Consider the following 21,499-nt stretch of genomic DNA (forward strand, 5'->3'; position numbering starts at 1 on the left):
TTACTCTTCCTTTTCTACTTTGCTCCCTACTGAGAATGCAGAGTCAGGGGAATGGCGCTGAGGGAATGCTGCTGGCCATCCCAACTGTCCAGAAGTCTGAGATTCTGCTACTAGGCAAACAAGTAAGATTATACCCCCCAACTCCTTCTAAGATGCAGGAGGAGTTGGTGGCTAGAGAGGTCTTTGTGTGAGAGCTCTTCTCTGCAGACTGTAACTCTGACCTAGGAGCCATGGGCTTTGGAGTGCTCAGGGACCCCTCTGGGCAGAAAAGGGAACACCACTTGGGATATTCTTGGAGGGGGTTCTTCTCTTGCCAGTACCAGGAGAGCCTTGGTGGAAGAGCCTCTTGCTGGACTCAGAAGCACATCCCTGAAAAGGTCTCTGAGAATTCTTAGAGGATTTAGGGAATTCACCTGAAGCAGGGCTCCCCAAACCTAGGCTAAGGAGGTGCAGGTGATTTGCTGGTTTGAGATAGTAAAGCATTGTCTGCCCTGTAGATGGCTGGTTGGGATCCCAAAAAGAAACAAGTAAGAACAAATGAATCTGTCAGACAAACGAAAACCCCAAAATTGGTGCATTTTTGACTGTGCATTGGCAAGGTCTCACCAAATTTCAGGTCTTTTTTTCTCTTATTTTGTGTTCTTTTTCCTTTTCTTGTATATTCTTCTGAGTCATGGTCTCTGTATGTAGATCTGGCAGTCCAGGAACACTTCAGCACCCTGGATACTCCTGTATCTGTTAGACTGTCTGCACCCAGCTTGTTCTAGAATGTCCCTGTGCACCCACAGGCAGAGGTGCCCATTCGTGGGTGCACACGCACACAAGAAGGCACAGATTTATTCCTAAGAGATCCCCAGTGACCTGCTTAAAGCCCATCTCTGCAGAAGAAGACTTAATGCTACTCAGCCATATTGATGGCTTTTTGTAGCGCATTGGCGTTTTTTCCCAAACGAAGGGCGGAGGGAGAGCTCCTATGCTGACCAGCAGTTGGCATTGGAGGTGTAGTAATGACATCACACAGAATCTTTCTGAGGCTTCCGGGTGCAGGTCCCTGTGCATCTCTGAACATGGCGGCAGGCCTGCTCGCCTGCCCTGGAGCAGTTCTTTTCCTGGCTGCACAGAAAGGATTTGGGGATCCTGAGGGTTTCTTGGTCCTAGGGGAGGCCGTGAGCCAGCAGCATCCAGCTGACCTGAGGACAGGGCAGGAGACACAGGCTTTGGCGCACTGGACTCGGGAGCTCTGCCTCCCAGGTCCTCAGTGTGGGAAGTATGGCTGGCAGACATCTTAGGTTGGACAAGGTCACCACTGAGATCTCTGTACACAGCTATCTGGACCAAGGCCTTCCTCTGGGTGCTCTTGGGGAACTTGTCCGGCCTGTCCCTGTACACCAGACCGTTCTCGGGCCCCTGTGTTTTCCTTGAGGCTCCGGAGCATTCACCATTCCAGACAGCCCTCCCAACCCCCACCTCCCAGTGTTAAACACAGAAATACAGGGTTTGGGACCGGCTACCCAGCTTCTGGGCTGTCTCAATATCTCAGGGCAAGGCAGCTAGCTCTCCTGGACAGATATGTCCCTGCCAACCTAAATCCCACAGCACCCAATTTCTGTGTTCAGGGTTATTTCTAGCCGAAGAGTTTGGACCCAACCTGTGAAGAATACTCAAAGTCTCCGGATTCCCAAAGTGGTCTGTGGGTGGATGTGGGGTGGTGGTACACCATCATCAGATTCAAGTCACCTCACCGTGTGTACCAAGTGAGCAGGGAGCCTAAGCCGAGATGTGGCTGCTGGAATCTGAGTAGACACAGGCTGAGTCTTCAATAATCCCAAAAGGGGTTAAAAACAGGTTTGGCTGACAGGGTACAACCCAGGACTGGTGCCTTGATGGTCTCCTGGCTGTGATTCCTGACACCCAAGCAGGCAGCATACTCCTCCTGGCTTCTCCTGACTAGCTCACATTCCCTAACATCCTGGGAGATCAGCCAGGGTGAAAGGTCAAGAGACACCTGGCCGTCTGTTCTCAGCCCTGTCCAGGGATTTGCTGAGGAAACAGAGATGCTTATCTAATTAACGGATGCACAGTCTAGGATCTTAGAGGACCAGAAGACCATTGTATCTCTCTGTCTATCCCTTGCCTTATCTCTCCCTCCTCCCACTTAATGTGTCTGTGAGTCTCTTTAATTTGTGTCTGTCCCAGGGTTAGGAACCTAGGTCCCCAGTGCCTAGAAGTAGATGCAGCAAGGACTCAGAGTGAAGCAGTTCTTATTTCCTTGTGGTCAGGGTTGTCTGGGAAGGACAGGTTTGGATATAGAGGCAACCCTTAAGGCTATATCCCCAGGGAGTAGGTAGGCTGAGTAAGGGTGTACAAAGGTCCCAGGTGGCTTGCAGGGGATTCATTCCTGCTCTGTCTTTATCTTGGTGGATGAAACAATTGCTTAAAAACAATATGTAGGGTGGCAGGACAGGTCATGTTTTGGGGTTCTGGGCTATGCACCTCTGAGAACTCAGAGCAGGTCTGCCTGGATAGAGCTCTCTTGATTGCATCAGAACAGAAGCCTCCAGGCAGCTTGGTCAGGAAAGATAATTGGAAAGCACTGGCAGGCTTGTGTCTTGGAGGCTCTTAGAGGACTCTCCCTCCACCAGCTGTGACTTAAGACCTAGGCAGTGCATGGGGTATGGGAGGTGGTGGACCTCTGCAGACTCTCAGTTCCCCTGAATGAAGGCTTCTCCTTGATAGTGACAGTTTCCAAAGGAATGTGGTTTACATCATCTGGTACCCAGAGATTGCCATCTGCCCTGGAAACTGTGGCTGTTGTATATAATAGTGAGCTATAGGCAGAAAGAGGAGAAGCATAGTTAGGTGTGTGTGTGTATTTGTGTGTGTGTGTGTGTGTGTGTGTGTGTGTGTGTGTGTGTGTGTGTTTGGAGAGAGATTGTGGGGGTACACAGAAAGAAGGATCCACCTGTGATGGTCACTTCCGGATTTTGGGAGAGGGACAGAGAGCAATGTGTCCCCAGTGTGTGGCCTGGTGGTTACTGATGGTATGGGATGAGGTTGGGGTCGGATGGTGGTTTAGTGAGAGCAGAGAGATTGTGAGGAAGCTGGAATTAGCTCCTAAGGGTTGCCTGGCTGCACACTACCTAGGGATGTTTAGTAGGTTCTTAGAATTGGGGCCCCAAGACGAGGGCCTGCTAGTCAAGGGGGCATGTTGGGGTGGAATGTTCCATTCTTCTTTGGACGTGCCCTTCTCTTCAGCTCAGGGTAGCAGGCAGCCTACCATGGAGATTGTGCATTTGTGCAGCCTGGACCCTCTGTGGCATCAGAAGCCAAAGGATGACTAGATGACATTGTGAGACATCTTCTGACAGAAGTCATATTGAGGGCTACCTGAGATACCGACCTGTGTTTCCCGGGTAATTTGTGTCTCTCACAGGGTTAGGAAACTAGGCTCTGAGGCCCTATAAATAGGTCCAGCAAGGAATCAGAGTATAGCAGTTCTTGTTTCCTTGAGGTCAGTATTTTAAGTATCTTCAGGTTACCCTAGCGAATAGATACTTCAGTTTCTTTTTTGAAGTTTTGTTTACTTATTTTATGTATATGAGTACACTGTAGCTGTCTTCAGACTCACCAGAAGATGCGATATGTTCTGGTCATAGATGGTTGTGAGCCACAATGTGATTGCTGGGATTTGAACACAGAACCTCCAGGAAGAGCAGCAAGTTATCCTAACCACTGTGTTGTCTTTCCAGCCCTAATTTAAGCTTCTTAAATAGTCCAGGAATACTCATAACGGAGTACTCCTGCTTACCTCCAGCCCTTGGCTTCTTGACCAGACTGTTATTTGCTGACATACAGTGGTTTGTATCCTAACAATACTTCCTCTCATCACCATTTTCCTATTATCTACCATTTCCTACCTATAAAAGCTATCTATTCATTACCAAAATTATTATTTGTTTATTTACAAGACTGTTTATTATACATCTTTATGACTCTCAAGTCCGGCCCTTTGTTTTCATCCTGATTTTCAGCCTTTAAAACACTTTTTGCTTAAAATTATTGTACATCTTACATCTTCTTCATCATTTTGGTTTTATGAGACAGGATTTTTCTGTGTATTTTTGGCTGTCTGGAACTTACTCTGTTGACCAGGCTGGTCTTTAACTCACAGAGATCTTCTTGGCTCGCTTCCCAAGGGCTGGAATTAAAGGCATGTGTCACTGCTGCCTGGCCCTTGTTTTTTTAAGAGAAGACAATAACTCACTGTGTAGCCCTAACTGTCCTGGAGCTAGAGGCATAGGTCTTGATCTAGTTTTAATAATTCTTTGACAATTTCATGCAGTGAGCTCTAATATCTAAATCCACTTTCCCACTTCCAGTCCCTCCTATCCTGCTGGATTCCCCTATTTCTCTTTCCTAATTTTTATAAACTCCTGGATCCGATTTGTGTGGGATCTTACATGTGGAACATGGCAACATATTAGAAGTCACATTCCATGATAAAAACTGACACTGTCACCCAGTCGCGTTGACTGCCACCTCTAAGAGTCAGGCATCATGGGTCTTCTCTCTATCCATCCTGTAATCCTGTCTTGAGTTTGTGTGGGTCTTCTACAGGCAATGATGGCCACTGTGAATTCACACAGGGAAAAAGACCTGTCATGAACCTGGAGGCAGGAGCTGGTGCTGAGCCCTGAGGGTAGGGAGGGTAGGAGGAGGTGCAGGCAGCTGGGTTTGCTGTTTACTGGCTTGCTCCTCATTGTTTGCTTGCTCAGCCCTCATCCTTTTGAAACCTAGCATTACCAGCTCAGGACTAAAGCCACCCACAAGTGACTGTACCTTTCTCCCTCAATACCTAATTAAGAAACTTTTTCACACACAGGCTCATGGAGGCATTTTTCTCAATTAAGTCTCCTTTATTTCAGATAACTGTATTTTGTATATCAACTTGACAAAAGAATTGCAGAGAGGTGGGGGGACGTAGAGGGGGACAGAGAGGGAGATGGAGAGGGAGAACAGAAAACTGAGGATGACCTCAGTTTTAATGTTGAGGAACACCATCCACCTGCTAGGAGATCTGTCCACTCCCCCGGAGATAAAGATAGAGCTGTTTAGAGGGACTTGGGCATTGCTTTTGGCTAGGTTGGTTGAAGAATGATCTCTGCGAATCTGCTGTCTCCACATGTCTTTATGTTTCTGTTTGTAACACAAGCACTTTACACACTGAGCTATTTACCCACGTCTTCCTGGATACTTTACAGATTGAGCTATATCCCCAATTCCTCTATCACTCACACACACACACATATATATCCACACACACACAGCTCTTTTCATGAAGTTACTTTTATTGTGTGTGCGTGTATTTTGTCTGCAGGAATGATGGTGCACAACTTTTGTGTGTGCCTTGGGCCTGAGTGGCCATAAAAGTGAGTCATACCCTCTGAAACTGATGTAACAGATTGTTGTAAGCTACCATGTAGGTACATGGAATTGAACTTGAGTCCTCTGGAAGAGCAGCCATCTGGCCAGTCCATCAGGCAAAGGTCTTTAAACCACAAGTTCGTCATATCCTACAAAAACCTAATTTTTACCTTAAAAGGTTCAAATGTTTAAACATATTTTAAGAACTTGTTTTCTCTTTACACTGCACAGAAAATTTTATAATTGATTGTATATTCAACCTGGCTAATTAAACACACAGACACTCACACTTGCACATATTTTGGTTGTGGAGATAGGATGAATATCTCTTTGTTTTTCAGGACAAAGTTTTTCTGTTTATTCCTGGTTGTTTTGATCTCTCTGTAGACCAGGCTGGCCTCAGACTCAGAGAGGACCCCGCCTCTCCCTTCCGAGTGCTGGAATTAAAAAGCATATGCAATCTTGCCTAGCCAAAAATTTCATTTTTATATGAACTCAGTGCTTTCCTTTTCATTTCTTATGTAGAAGAAATAAGCATATAAAATCCAAAATAATAAAGTATAGAAATTTAGTATAACTTGATGCTGGAGAGACAGGGGCTCAACTGTTAAGAGCACTTGTAGTTCTTATAGACAATGTGGGGTCCATTCCCAGCATCTGCATGGTGGCACATCAACATCCAGGAAAGCTGATGTCCTCTTCTGACATCTTCAGCCATCAGGAAAGCACGTTGTGCAGAAACATACACACAAGCCAAACACTCATACACATAAAATAAATTTCATGCTTTGATTCAGTATCAATTAAAAATCAGTGAAATTTATTCATTTGTACTTTACATTTTCTGAGACAAAGTGTCACTGTGTACTCCTGACTGCTTTCAAATTTACAGGGATTCTTTGTTCTCACCTTAAACCCAAGAGTGCTGTGATTATAGGGTTTGGAGCATGTGTCACCATGTCCAGCTCTGAGACCTACATTCAATACAGAAATTTTGCTTCCCAACCATCAAATTATAGAAGTGGATTACATCTCTTAAAAGTGTTCTTGAGCTGGGGAGATGGCTCAGTGGTTAAGAGCATTGCCTGTTCTTCCATAGGTCCTGAGTTCAAATCCCAGCAACCATAGCTTCAATTCTAGAGTATCCAATACCCTCACACAGGCATAAATGAAGGCACAACACTAGAGCACATAAGATAAAATAAAAGAATTCAAAGATGTTCTTGATGGGAAAAAAACTCATCTGGATTTTTGTTTCCTCTAAATCTAGCTATGCAGTGTTGATGGCTAGCAGAATTAATGCCACAGTATATGCTCTCCCTGAAGACCTCGTGGAAGTCAAACCCAAGATGGTCATGACCATGTTTGCCTGTTTCATGGGCAGAGGCATGAAGAGGGTGTAAAATAACCCATGTGACTAGAACCAACCTTCCTCACAGGTGCATGATTAGCAAGTCAGCTAGTCCCAGGTGAAGTGCTCATGGGTTCAGAAGTCTTGGTCATTCAAAGCACTTTTAGGTTTGATTATTGAGACTAATTATTCATGACAGCCTTTGGAGAAAGCATTGTAGTAAACAAGCAACTCCTGTTTCCCCTAGCTCTGGATCTGTTCAGCACCCCTGAACATGCTCACAGCCCACCTTTTGCTCTCTTCCCCCAGTATCCTGCCCTGGACATTCCAGCTACCTTTGTATTATCTATGTATCTTTTCCCTCCTGAGATATCCACCTCTTGAGACTTGCTTAGATGTATAGATAGAAATACTATCAGCTTGTCACTTTGCTTTCCAAGTTCTAGCAGTTCTTTCTGAAGATTTGTACTCTGATGCTTAGGGAAAAGAGTGTTCTTTGCTTACTTTGTAGTGCTGAAAATCTGCTCAAGTAACTGGCTGTGCAGAATGTACTAGAAGCTTTTCCCATTCTTGTATTCATAAAATCAGTATCTTTTTACAGTTTTCTTTCTACATGATTTTTTTTGTACATTTAAGTATATTTTGATTACATCCAACACGTCTGCTGATTTGCTACTTTTATAAGGGGGTCTTAATGTGAGTAATACACACAAAAGCATGAATTATAGGTGGAGTAAAGTTGATCCTAAGGTTGCAGTTCCCCCTCACACCCAGGCTCAACTGAAGTGAAATATTTCGTCTTCAGTAAGTCTGTCCAATACATAGTTTTTTGAAAATCTTTACCACAAAACTTTATTTTGGGTCTAAAATGCTGTTGAATATGATGCTTTTGAGGAGAGCTCAGAATTACATGGAAATTGATAAGAGAAAATGCTAAAGTGTACAATAGATTTAAGTTTTACACCTATAACAAGGAGATGCATTCACAAAACTGCGAAAGTATGTGAGTTGGACTTGATGTACTCTTTCTCTCTCAAGCTCTTCACTATAGTTCAAATCTTTATGTTAAATTCTAACTCTAAAAAGTGATGCAATTTAGTAGCAACATAGTAGTCCAAATAAAGGCATTTGCATAATAATTATTCTCTAATCATTTTTTATTTATTTTAATGATTTGTTTTTCTTAATGTCGATATGTAATGGGGGATGGGGTTGGTGGTACCTTTTAAGGGGATGCCTATGGCCAACAGAAAAAGCATTGTTTCTCCTGGATCTGGAGGTAAGAGAAGGTCGGAATCTGCATGATGAGCATGCTGGGCATAAAACATGAAATCACTCTTTATTTTTTAAAGGTTTATTTACTTTATGTATGTGAGTACACTGTCACTATCTTCAGACACACTAGAGGAGGGCATCAGATGTCATGACAGATGGTTGTGAGTCACCATGTGGTTGCTGGGAATTGAACTCAGGATCTCTGGTAGAGCAGTCAGTGCTCTTAACCACTGAGCCATCTCTCCAGCCCTTGAAAGCAATCTTAATGGCTGAACATCTCTCCAGCACATTGTTTTGCTTGTGAGACAGGTCTCTCTCTAGCTCAGGAATGGTCTTAAACTTAACTCTTTCCACTTCCATTTCCCCGTGCCTGCTCTGAGTCTCCTTGGAGCTTCTGACACATAACCCAATGTTGACCTGCATTTCCTCCATTTTCTCTGATAGCATATAAAATCATTACTATTAGGTTTGAACTTTGAGAGCTGAATTGGAGGTGTGGGACTAACTCACTAAGTAAGTACAAATAAATGTTAAGTGTAATTATTCACTCTAGTTCACCAGATGTCCTTGAATTAGAGTTTGTAGCTCAGTAAGTAGAACATAATGTTCAAAAGGTGTTTCCTCCAAAAAGCATATTATCCACTGCTTCCTCTTATTTTTTTCTTCATTTTTAATTTTTTTTAGTTCTGTCTAATGTGCAGACCCTGAAATGGGAAAGTCCAACTGGTCAGTGATGAGAAATGCTTAACCTCTTAACAGTTGTCAATTGGGACTGGATATTTCTCTGTGAGCACTTTGAATACAGAAGCACCATGTGGCCTCTGTCTGCTGGATGTGAAGCTCATGCTGGGAGATCAGCCAGGGTGAAGGGACAAAAGACACCTGGCCGTCTGGTCTTGGCCTGTCCAGGGATTTGCTGGAGAAACAGAGATGCTTATCGAATTAACAGATGCACAGTCTAGGATCTTAGAGGACCAGAAGACCATTGTATCTCTCTGTCTATCCCTCGCCTTATCTCTCCCTCCTCCCACTTAGTGTGTCTGTGAGTCTCTTTAACTTGTGTAGGTCCCAGGGTTAGGAACCTAGGCCCCGAGGGCCTAGAAGCAGATACAGCAGGGACTCAGAGTTTAGCAGTTCCTGTTTTCTTGAGGTCAGTGTTGTCTGGGAAGGACAGGTTTGGATGTACAGGCAACCCTTAAGGCTATATCCCCAGGAAGTAGCTAGGCTGAGTAATGGTGTACAAAGGTCCCCAGTGGCTTGCAGAGGAATCCTTCCCTCTAGGCCTTGTGTCTTGGTGGATGGGACAATTGCTTAACAACAATATGCAAGGTGGCAGATCAGGTTATGTTTTGGGGTTCCTGGCCTTGCACCTCTGAGACCTCAGAGCAGGCCTGCCTGGATAGAGCTCTCTTGGTTGCATCAGAACAGATGCCTCCAGGCAGCTTGGTCAGGAAAGATAATTGAAAAGCAATGGCAGGCTTGTGTCTTGGAGGCTATAAGAGGACTCTCCCGACACCAGCTGTGACTTAAGATCTAGGCAGTGCATGGGGTAGGGGAGGTGGTGGACCTCTGCAGACTCTCAGTGCCTTTGAATGAATGATTTCCCCTAGATAGTGACAGTTTCCAAAGGATCGTGGTTTACATCATCCGGTACCCAGAGATTGCCATATGCCCTGGAAACTGTGGCTGTTGCTGTATATATTGCTGAGCTTGAGGCGGAAAGAAGAGGAACATAGGAAGATAGGTAGGTAGGTAGGTAGGTATGTAGGTAGGTAGGTATGTGTGTGTACATGTGTGTGTTCAGAGAACACAGAGTGAAGGGTTCACCTCTGCAGGGACTTGGGGATTTTGGAGAGGGACAGAGAGCAAAGTGTCCATAGAATGCTGCGTGGTGGTTTTTGACAGTGTGGGGTGAGGTGGGGGAGGTGTGGAGGGTTCATGAGAGGAGAGAGATAGTGAGAGAGCTGGAATTAGCTTCTAATAGCCGCCTGGCTGCTCACTGACTGAGGATTCTTAGTAGGTTCTTAGATTTGGGGCCCCAAGGCAAGTGCCAGGTAGTCAAGGGGGATGAAGGGGTGGAATATTAATTCCTTCTTTCGACATGTCCTTCTCTTCAGCTCAGGGTAGAAGGCGGCCTTCTGAGGAGATTGTGCATTTGTGGAGCCCGGACCCTCATGGCATCTGAGATCAAAGGATGACCAGATGACTTTGTGGGGCAAATTAAGCCTGAATCATATTGAGTGCTACCTAACATACCTACATGGGTTTCCAGGGTAAGAAGACGAAGGTTTTCAGGACCCTTCTCGTACTCTATAATGGGAGTTGGGGCTCAGGACAGGGAAAACTGGGACCTTACAGGCACACACAGCAAGCAGCCCACCCACTGCCCTGGGCTCCATGCAGATAATCCTGCTGCCATGTAGAAACCCAGAGTTGGGCCTAGTTCCTACTACTGACTGAGGGGGTTTTTCCCTATCCCCACGTGGTGGTCCAATTCCCCTCTGCCCTGAGCTGTGCCATGACTGATCTCACCTCCCTGATGCCTTACCAGTCCAGGGTCATCCTGGGAGGGCCTTCTTGGTAGTCAGCTTTGACCTAGAACCTAGAGTGTGCCCAGAGACTGCAGAGTCAGCACCCTCAAGAAGAGTAGGGGCTGTGAGCTTTAGTGGGTACCCTTGGGGGCAGGTTCAAGCAGGCAAAGGATGGATCACTGGGCGGGTCCCAGTTCTGCTGGCCTGGCTGGTAACTGAGTGTGGTGGGGGTTCAGGTCTTGGTCCTCAAGTTTAGAGGTTTGTTTTTTTCTGAGGCTGTGCCGCTATGGTCCAGATTGGCCCGGGGGTTCCATATGGCTCTCCTAGGCTCCCCTGCAAGCAGCTGCTCAGGCCCCTGGGGGCCACATCAAGGATTGGCTGGTGTCCTGAGATTAAGGTGCACCTGTTATCCAGTCTTTCTCTGTCTGCAGTGCTCCCCCACTGTCCCAGGACGCTTCAGCACCCTGGATTCTCCTGAATCTGTTAGACAGTCCGCACCCAGCTTGTTCTAGAATGTCCCTGTGCACCCACAGGCAGAGGCACACACTCGTGGGTGCACACACACATAAAAAGGCACAGAATTACTCCTAACGGATCCCCAGTGACCTGCATAAAGCCCCATCTCTGCAGAAGAAGACCTAGTGCTAGGCAGCCATGTTGTTGGCTTTTTGCAGCCCATTGGCGTTTTTTGCCAAAGGAAGGGCGGAGGGAGAGCTCCCATGCTGACCAGCAGTTGGCATTGGTGATGTAGTAATGACATCACACAGAATCTTTCTGAGGCTTCCGGGTGCAGGTCCCTGTGCATCTCTGAACATGGCGGCAGGCCTGCTCGCCTGCTCCTGAGCAGTTCTTTTCCTGGCTGCACAGAAAGGATTCGGGGCTCCTGAGGGCCTTTGGCCCCGGGAGAGGCCAGTGAGCCAGCAGCATCCAGCTGACCTGAGGTCAGGGCAGAGGATAAAGGCTTAGGCTCCCTGGACTCGGGAGCCCGGCCTCCCAGGTCCTGAGTGCGGAAACACTGGCTGGCAGACATCTTAGGTTGGACAGGGTCACCACTGAGATCTCTCTACACTGGGATCTGTACCCAGGCCTGCCTCTGGGTGCTCTTGGGGAACTTGTCCAGCCTGTCCCTGTACACCAGACCGTTCTCGGTCCCCTATGTTTTCCTTGAGGCTCCGGAGCATTCACCATTCCAGACAGCCCTTCCAACCCCCACCTCCCAGTCTTAAACACAGAAAGACAGGGTTGGGGACAGGCTACCCAGCTTCTGGACTGTCTCAATGTCATAGGGCAAGGCAGCTAGCTCTCCTGGACGTAAATGACACTGGAAACCTGAATCCCACCTCACCCCCTTTCTATGTTCAGGGTTATCTCTAGCTGAAGAGTTTGGACCCAGACCTGTGAGGAATACTCCCAAATCTCCGGAACCCAAAGTGGTCTGTGGGTGGATGGGGGGTGGTGGTACACCATGATCAGATTCAAGTCACCTCACTGTGTGTAGCAAGTGAGCAGGGAGCCTAAGCCGAGATGTGTCTGCTGGATCAGAGTAGACACAGGCTGAGTCTTCCATAATCCCAAAGGGGTTCCAAACAGGTTACACTGGCAGGGTTCCACCCAGGACTGGTGCCTTGATGGCTTCTTGGCTGTGATTCCTGACACCCAAGCAGGCAGCATACTCCTCCTGGCTTCTCCTGACTAGCTCACATTCCCTAACATCCTGGGAGATCAGGCAGGGTGAAGGGTCAAAGACACCTGGCTCTCTGGTCACTGCCCTGTCCAGGGATTTGCTGGAGAAACAGAGATGCTTATCGAATTAACAAGATGCACAGTGTAGGATCTTAGAGGACCAGAAGACCATTGTATACTCTCTGTCTATCCCTTGCCTTATCTCTCCCTCCTCCCACTTTGTGTGTCTGTGAGTCTCTTTAATTTTTGTCTGTCCCAGGGTTAGTAACCTAGGCCCCCAGGGCCTAGAAGCAGAAACAGCAAGGACTCAGAGTGAAGCAGTTCCTGTTTCCTTGAGGTCAGTGTTGTCTGGCAAGGACAGGTTTGGATATAGTGGCAACCCTTAAGGCTATATCCCCAGGGAGTAGCTAGGCTGAGTAAGGGTGTACAAAGGTCCCAGGTGTCTTGCAGGGGAATCATTCCTGCTCTGCCTTTATCTTGGTGGATGAAACACTTGCTTCAAAACAATATGTAGGGTGGCAGGAGAGGTCATGTTTTGGGGTTCCGGGCTTTGCACCTCTGAGAACTCAGAGCAGGCCTGCCTGGATAGAGCTTTCTTGGTTGAATCAGAGCAGAAGCCTCCAGGCAGCTTGGTCAGGAAAGATAATTGAAAAGCACTGGCAGCCTTGTGTCTTGGAGGCTCTTAGAGGACTCTTTATCCACAAGCTTTGACTTAAGACCTAGGGAGTGCATGGGGTAGGGGAGTTGGTGGACCTCTGCAGACTCTCAGTGCCCCTGAATGAAGGCTTCTCCTAGATAGTGATATTTTCCAAAAAAATGTGGTTTACATCATCTGGTACCCAGAGATTGCCATCTGCCCTGGAAACTCTGGCTGTTGTTGTGTATAATGTTAGGCTAGAGGCAGAAAGAGGAGGAGCATAGGTAGGTGTGTGTAATTGTGTGTGTGTGTGTGTGTGTGTGTGTGTTTGTGTGTGTGTGTGGAGAGAGATTGGGGGGGCACAGAAAGAAGGATCCACCTGTGATGGTGACTTCGGGATTTTGGGAGAGGGACAGAGAGCAAAGTGTCCCCAGAGTGTGGCCTGGTGGTTACTGATGGTATGGGATGTGGTGGGGGTGGGATGGAGGGTTAGTGAGAGGAGAGAGATTGTGAGGGAGCTGGAAGTAGCTCCTAATGGTTGCCTGGCTGCACACTGCCTAGGGATGCTTAGTAGGTTCTTAGAATTGGAGCCCCCAGGCCAGGGCCTGTTAGTCAAGGGGGCATGTTGGGGTGGAATATTCCATTTTTCTTTGGATGTGCCCTTCTCTTCAGCTCAGGGTAGCAGGCTGCCTGCCATGGCGATTGTGCATTTGTGCAGCCTGGACCCTCTGTGGCATCAGAGGACAAAGGATGACCAGATGACATCGTGGGACATCTTCTGACAGAAGTCATATTGAGGGCTACCTGAGATACTGACCTGTGTTTCCCGGGTAAGAAGTCGAAGGTTTTCGGGACCCTTCTTGTCCTCTATAGTGGGAGTTGTGGCTCGGGCCAGGGAAACCTGGGACCTCACAGGCACACACAGCAAGCAGCCCACCCATTGCCCTGAGTCCCCTGGAAAGTGACCCGATACAATGCCAAGCCCAGATTTGATGGTACTAAACAACTGTTAAATACAAAGCCAATATCACAAATACATGACTACATATTATACAACACATGCCTAGAGTAGAATAACCTATTTCAGGTTAATTTTCAGTTATTATATAACATCTAGAGTAAGTAATTTCTGAATATAGTGCATACCTCTACATTAGATGATAGAAAGCCATTTTATTCTAAAAAATTGAATCTACACTAATATTTAGAATTTGCTAGAATTTAGTGAATTATAAACCATAGAATGTAAATTTAGACTCAATATACTCGGCATATAGCAGATGTAGTCTAAGTTGCACAGTACATTTTACAAACAACTCATTTTCTTTTAGGCATTCAAGTTAATAAACATATCTCATCTCTTTTAACCCATTATTCTTTATTTATGTTGCATTTTATCTACATAAACCTTGACTTACACAAAGGCATATGCAGTTCATGGGAAGAAAGTAATATGGTTTAACTTTTAAAAATATATTGACTTAGAGATTTATTAAATAATGTCCTATATAATTAGGACTGGCCAAATTAATGGAAAACTGATTTATATTTATAGGCCACATAAATATAAATTTATATATGAAATATATTTAGCCCAGTTCTGACAGTATTCTCAAAATGTAATGTGAAAACCTGAAATATCTTCTTTGTCACACTCTGTAATTTAGTACATATTACTTATAGCAAGTATGTGTCGAGCAGATAAATATGCCCAAACATTAACCCATGATTTGGACTTCCGGTGTATTAGACAACATATGCCTCAGTTATAACATCTTATTGTCAGTGTAAGATCTACCTTACAATGTTCAAAAGCAAATAAATTTTACAAGAGTATTCAACATGAAGTGGTGTTATTATGACAGATGAAAAATAATACATTAAAAAGTCTAAACCTTGTCTAATCATTAAAAGAGCATTTTGGTATTTATCAAACTGCTTTGCAAATCATTCTGACATCAATTTTACAAATGGATTGAAAACTATCATCATGGTTTTTAAGGCAAGATTGTTGAGATTCTGTAAGCCCCACCCCTCAGTTACCTGGCAACAGCCAGGTATGCTCCGCCCCAATGACCTGACACTCTAAAAGGGGCTGCTTTCCCCCTCCTCCTTCACTTGCTCTTGTTCCCTTATGCCCTCTCATTCTCTCTGAAAGCTCATGGCAAGCCTCGACTCCTCACTTCTCTCTGCCTCTTCTACCCTCTTAACTCCCCAATGACCTGAATATACTGTATTCTGTACTATACCCTGGAGCGGCCGGTCTGTTAGTTGGAAGGGATTCCCAACATGGGCTCTCCAGAGGCAATCCCCACACCTCCAGGCCTCACTACAAATCCACAGGTCATACCCCACCCCACACACACACACTCTTCATCCTTTTCCTAACACTTATGTCAAAACCCAGGATGTCATGTTTTAACAAAAATATAGCAAGAAACTTTTTCCCATTATATTAAGTCTTTCTGGGCACTTACGTCTGCCATCTGTGTGGTTCATTTCGTCAATCTATAAATTGCTAACAAATATGTGCAATGCATGGTAGATGCAATAAAAAACTAAATACGCTTAGCTCTATTTCATAAGGGTTCTAAATTCTGAGGGAAATAAAAGTAAAAATGTGAAATAGTATCATTCTCTACCTACTGTATCATGGTATTATTTTCATATCAGGTCTGAAAGAGAATGGAATGTATGCATTTTCCTTCTCATGGCCTTGCAGAATGCCTGTAAAAAAAGTGTGTAATTCACAAAAGTAAGTAATTATTTTATTTTCCAGCAACAGTAGTCCCTAGAAAGGTTAATTCACACTGGGAAACAGAAATAATACAAGGCAGAGAAGTTATGATAAAAGGCTTTTAAGTATGGGTCAAATGGAAGATAATACTAAAGTTAATATTTTCACAGAAGAAAGGGTCTGAAATGGTATATTAACTGGTAAGTACTTTATTCATGTCTGCTTATGAAATTCACATTTCAATAACACACGAACATATCATCTGTGGAAACAAATTGTGAGACTGAGGAGTAAAGTTATGGGCGTACTGTACAACTTGTGTGGAAAGGTCTCAAATCTCAGTAAACAGTTGTAACTGTCAACCTTCTAAAGCAACAAAACTCTAAAAGTAACAATCACTCTTTAAGCAGGAGAAACATCACTGTGTTCTCTTGATACCTCTGGGATAATGTTTATTGCATTCATTTACAAAATCTGATAATTCAACAATCTTGTTAATTATACAAAGCCATTGAGGAAGGTTAATGGCCAAAGTGGGGAAATAAGCTATCCAACAGGTTGCTGTGCTTTTATTTACCATCATGCATAAAAATGGCAACAAATATACTCATAATACAGTGCTAATCTGACAAAGAAAATTTAGAGCTATGTGAAATTTAAGAAGAGATTTTCAAGGCAGTCAAGTCACATACTTATTTTTCCATGAAGACAATAATTTGATAGACACATTTACTAAAGAGCAAATTATCCAAACTTTCTGAGATTTTGGATTAATATTGAAAACTGTTACCAATATTCACTTAGGTTTCAGTATTGTAAAGACTATTTTTCTTCCAAATGGTTTCAAATGGATGCAAACAGAAGTGTATAAATTTCTCCATAAGTAGAAACAAGTCACATTTTACTGAATATTGGTAAAATATTAGCACAATATCACACTATCACTGACATCAGATCATACACAGAGAGGAAAATAACCAAAACTGTCACTACTTTTATAAATAGAATTGTCTAGGCGATATTAAAAACTCAGAGAATGTATTTACCTGAGAAATTCTCTTCCCACCACCTTTGACAAAACTGTGAAAGCACACATCCTGTCTTCATCCTCAGACCAATCTTATCTGACTTACTTTGGTTCAACACCTTTTCAACTCACTTTCCCTACTTAGCGTACCCATCACAACCTCAATACTTCTTTCATAAACCATTAGGAATTGTGTGTCTAGTTCAGTCGCCCTATTAGCATTCTAGGGCTTGCTAACCAGGTTGAGGAGTGGGTAAGAGAGAGACAAGACAGAGTTCTGTGGCCTCTTGCAGAGCATCCTCTCCAGAAATTTTCAATGAACTATAACTCCTAATGTTACAGATGTTTCTGAGCTACTTTTCTGTAAAAACAGGAGAAAGTTGGGAGAGTGAGGGTGAGGAGTACTGGCAAACAAAATTTGATATAGCCTAGAAAATGTCACAAAATCACACAGAAGTTGGCCCACTCCTGCAATGACCTTAGGCCCAACCAAATGTCCCAAATATCTGTGCCCACACTGCCACATGCTAAACAGGTAAACAGATAAAGACATGTAGGTGGCAGTAAGTGGGTAACACTGAAAACAGGATTCACAGTTTAATGTACATTTTCATTGTTAATCTTAGATAGGGTACTAGACCTGTCCATGAACCTGCAGATACGAATTCAGAACAGCATGGGGGCCACGTGAAAGAAAGCAGGTCCACAGTCCTAATGTCGAGGTGGAGAAACTATTAAGACAGAAGATGCAGAAAAGTCAGGAGCAAAGAAATCAAAACACTGCGTACCAGTTGCATCTGCTCAAGCTCAGGTGAGAAGGGACCAGTTCCATTGCTTTTTCAAAGGTAAAATTAAAATGACTGGAAGCCAAGGTCCTGGGAATCCCCACTGGATCCCTTATTGGGCGTCGTCGGGTCTACAGATTCCTTCACGAGACAGGTAGTATTGCAATGGGTTTAGCCACAGGTCTTCTTTGATAATCTCAGGGATTCTGTCAGATTCTGGAAGGCTGTGGTCTGAGAACCAGGTGAAGAAGCTGCAGTGAAGGTCTTGGTTTCTGGGAATAAAGAACTGGGGCTCATACCCTCTCCGCCATATGATATGAGTGGAAAGAGACACCACTCGACCAGATGATCTCACTTCATATTCCTTGACAATCAGCTTGTTTCTGAAGTAGGGGTTTCTTTCAAAATAGAACTTGTTTTTTCAGCCTGTCTTAGGATGTCTCAGTTCCTTCACATCCAGATTGGTTATGGACCTTAACATCTCTGCATCATGACCACTAGTCATGGCAGATAACTGAGGGTGGTTCCTGAAGGTAGTTATACTGTAGCCTGGGATATTCTGAATGATGTACTTTCTTCATTCGGGAGTGTTGCCGCATCGCCCTAACTTCTGCTCCAGATGTTGGAAGGCCCTGTCTGCCTGAGCATAAACAGTGTCCAGTTCTACCTGGATGTCCTGCTGCGGGTTCGTGTGAAGATCTATGCTTTGGTGCCAAGGCCCTGCCTTCTCCTGCGACACCCTTACTCTTCCACTAGCCTCCTACATGTCCTGTTCTTCACCCGCAGGCTTCAGCTCCACCTTCATCACCTCCTCACTCCTGTGCATTGCCACTTCTGACTTCTCTTCTGATGCTACCATGAGGGTGCCCTGTTCAATCCTCACATCGTGGGCCTGGTTTTAGGCTCCCCGAGTTTCTAGGGACTTTTCCACATCTTAAGGTATCATAAACGCCTCTGGCGCGAAGCCCTCGACTGCAGACAGAGTCTCTCCCGGCCTATCTCCAGCCACACGAATCTGGGGGTCAAGGTCCAAGACACTCCTGGGCTCTGGGCTACCCATGATCCCTGGGAGGCCCTCACCTGTTACCACCTTCTCGCCTAGCAGCAGATTCCAGCCTGAGGTTGCCAGGGCAGTGTCTGCATCACAGAGGGCACGGCTGTCAGGGACATAGGTCCCCTCATCCCTCTCAGGGCCTGTCATGAAATGTCCAGTGGCACAGACGTTAGTTTACTCAACCTCGACACCTTTATATGTTCAGAGTCATCTCTAACTGGAGAGTAGGGACCCAGACCTGTGAGGAACACTCCCAGGCCTCCAGAACCGGACAGTCATCTGGGGGTGGATGGGGGGTGGTGGTCCACCATCATCAGATTCAAGCCACTTCACTGTGTGTACCAAGTGGGATAGGAGCCTAGGGCGAGTTCTGGCTCCTGGTGAATCTGAGTTGAATCCTGGATGGATATTTTTTTGTTATACGGTTCCTTCAGTAACTTAATGACAAAAAACAGCCTCTCAGAGACCAGTAAAGTGAGCTCCTATAAACTCCATGTGGCTTTCCCAGGCCCATCACTCACTGCCTCTTTGAGACACTTGGGCAGATCATAATTTTCTCATATCCACAGGGCAGAGCCAGCACTCAGTGGGAAAGGATTGCTCTTCCTTTTCTACTTTGCTCCCAACTGAGAATGCAGAGTCAGGGGAATGTCCCAGAGGGAATGCTGCTGGCCATCCCAACTGTCCAGAAGTCTGAGATTCTACCACTGGGCAGCCGAGTCTGGACCAAGTAAGTTTATACCCCCTCCCCCTGACTCCTTCTAAGATGCTGGAGGAGTTGGTGGCTGGAAAGGTTGTTTTGTGAGAGCTCTTCTCTGCAGACTGTAACTCTGACCTAGGAGCCATGGACTTTGAAGCACTCAGGGACCCCTCTGGGCAGAAAAGGGAACACCACTTGGGATATTCTTGGAGGGGGTTCTTCTCTTGCCAGTACCAGGAGAGCCTTGGTGGAAGAGCCTCTTGCTGGACACAGAAAAGGGCTCTGAGAATTCTGAGAGGATTCAGGGAATTCAACAGACGCAGGGATCACCTACCTTAGGCTACAGAGGTTCAGGTACTGTGCTGGTTTGAGCTGGTAAAGCATGGCCTACCCTGTGGATGGCTTGTTGGGATCCCCAAACCTGACGAGTAAGAACCTTTACTATTACAAATGTTACTGTCAGACAACCAAAGCCCAAAACTGCTGCATTTTTGAGTGTGCATTGGCAAGTTCTCACAAAATTTCAGGCCTTTCTTTCTCTTATTTTGTTTTCTTTTTCTGTTTCTGTTTATTCTTCTGAGGCATGGTCCCTGTGTGTAGTTCTGGTTGTCCTGGAACACAATTTGTAGACCAAGGTAATATAAAACTCAGGGAGATGGCATGTCTACCAAGGTGTCAGTGTGTATCTGAATAGACACAGCCTGAGTCTGTCATAATCACAAAGGGGTCCAAAACCTATCGTGCTGGCAGGGTACCACCAAGGACTGGTGCCTTGATAGTCTCCTGGCTGTGATTCCTGACAACGAAGAAGGCAGCATACTCCTCCTGGCCTCTCCTGACTAGCTCACATTCCCTAACATCCTGGGATATCAGCCAGGGTGAAGGGTCAAAAGACACCTGGCCATCTCGTCTTGGATTTCTCCAGGGCTTTGCTGGAGGAACAAAGATTCTTATCGAGTTAAGATCTGCACAGTATAGAATCTTAGAGGACCAGACAACCATTGTATCTCTCTGTCTATCCCTTGCCTTATATCTTATGACTCATACCCCCGCCTATCTGTGTGTCTGTTAGTCTCTTTGCTCTATGTCTGACCCCACGTAGTAAGGAACCTAGGCCCGCAGGGCCTAAACGCAGGTCAAGCAAGGGCTCAGTGTAGCAGTTCTTATTTCCTTGAGGACAGTGTTGTCTGGGAAGGACAGGTTTGGATGTAGAGGCAACCCTTGAGGCTATATCCCCAGGGAGTAGCTAGGCTGAGTAAGGGTGCAAAAAGTTCTCAGGTGGCTTGCAGGGGAATCATCCCTCTCGGCCTTGTGTCTTGGTGGATAGTACAATTGTTTAACAACAATATGAAAGCTGGCAGGACAGGGTCTGTTTTGGGGTTCCAGGCCTTTCACCTCTGAGACCTCAGATCTGACCTGCCTAGATAGAGCTCTCTTGGTTGCATCAGAGCAGAAGCCTCCAGGCAGCTTGGTCAGGAAAGATAATTGAAAAGCACTGGCAGGCTTGTGCCTTGGAGGCTCTTAGAGGACTCTCCCTCCACCAGCTGTGACTTAAGACCTAGGCAGTGCATGGGGTAGGGGATTTGGTGGACCTCTGCAGACTCTCTGTGCCCCTGAATGAAGGCTTCTCCTAGATAGTGACAATTTCCAACGGAACGTGGTTTACATCATCTGGTACCTAGAGATTGCCATCTGCCCTGAAAATTGTGGCTGTTGCTGTATATATTGGTGAGCTAGAGGCAGAAAGAGGAGGAGGATAGGTAGGTAGGAAGGTAGTTAGATAGGTAGTTTAGTAGGTAAGTATGTGTGACTGTATATGTGTGTGTGTGTGTTTGTGTGTGTGTGTGTGTGTGTGTGTGTGTGGAGAGAGAGAGGGGGACACAGAAAGATGGATCAACCTGTGATTGTGACTACTGGATGTTGGAATGGGACAGAGAGCAAAGTGTTCCCAAAGTGTAGCCTGGTGGTTACTGAAGGTGTGGGGTGAGGTGAGGGTGGGGTGGAGGGTTAGTGAAAGAAGGCAGATTGTGAGGAAGCTGGAATTAGCACCTAATTGTTTCCTGGTTGTTCAGATGTCTAGTGATGCTTAGTAGGTTCTTATAATTGCGGCCAGAAGACCAGGGCCTGGTTGTCAAGGGGGCATGTTGGGGTGGAATGTGCCTTCCTTCTTTGGCTGTGTACTTGTCTTCAGTTCATGGTACCAGGAGGCCTTATTGGGATATTGTGCATGTGTGTGGTCAGGATTCTCTGTGGCATCAGAGGTCGAAAAATGACCAGATGACATTGTGGGACATC

General features: G+C 45.5%; 2 pseudogenes across 2 annotated transcripts in view; both read right to left on the reverse strand.

Annotated features, from left to right (window-relative positions):
- LOC308415099 (testis-specific Y-encoded-like protein 1) overlaps positions 1-21,499 on the reverse strand; it is a 57,875-nt pseudogene that overhangs the window by 28,267 nt on the left and 8,109 nt on the right. The gene's annotated exons all lie outside the window — the stretch shown is intronic.
- On the reverse strand, positions 17,438-18,651 carry LOC308415802 (testis-specific Y-encoded-like protein 1; annotated as a pseudogene). Its single transcript has one exon. The product of its transcript is annotated as a testis-specific Y-encoded-like protein 1 (transcript).

The sequence above is a fragment of the Micromys minutus genome (genome assembly GCF_963924665.1).
Source record: "Micromys minutus genome assembly, chromosome: X".
NCBI classification, from domain to species: domain Eukaryota; kingdom Metazoa; phylum Chordata; class Mammalia; order Rodentia; family Muridae; genus Micromys; species Micromys minutus.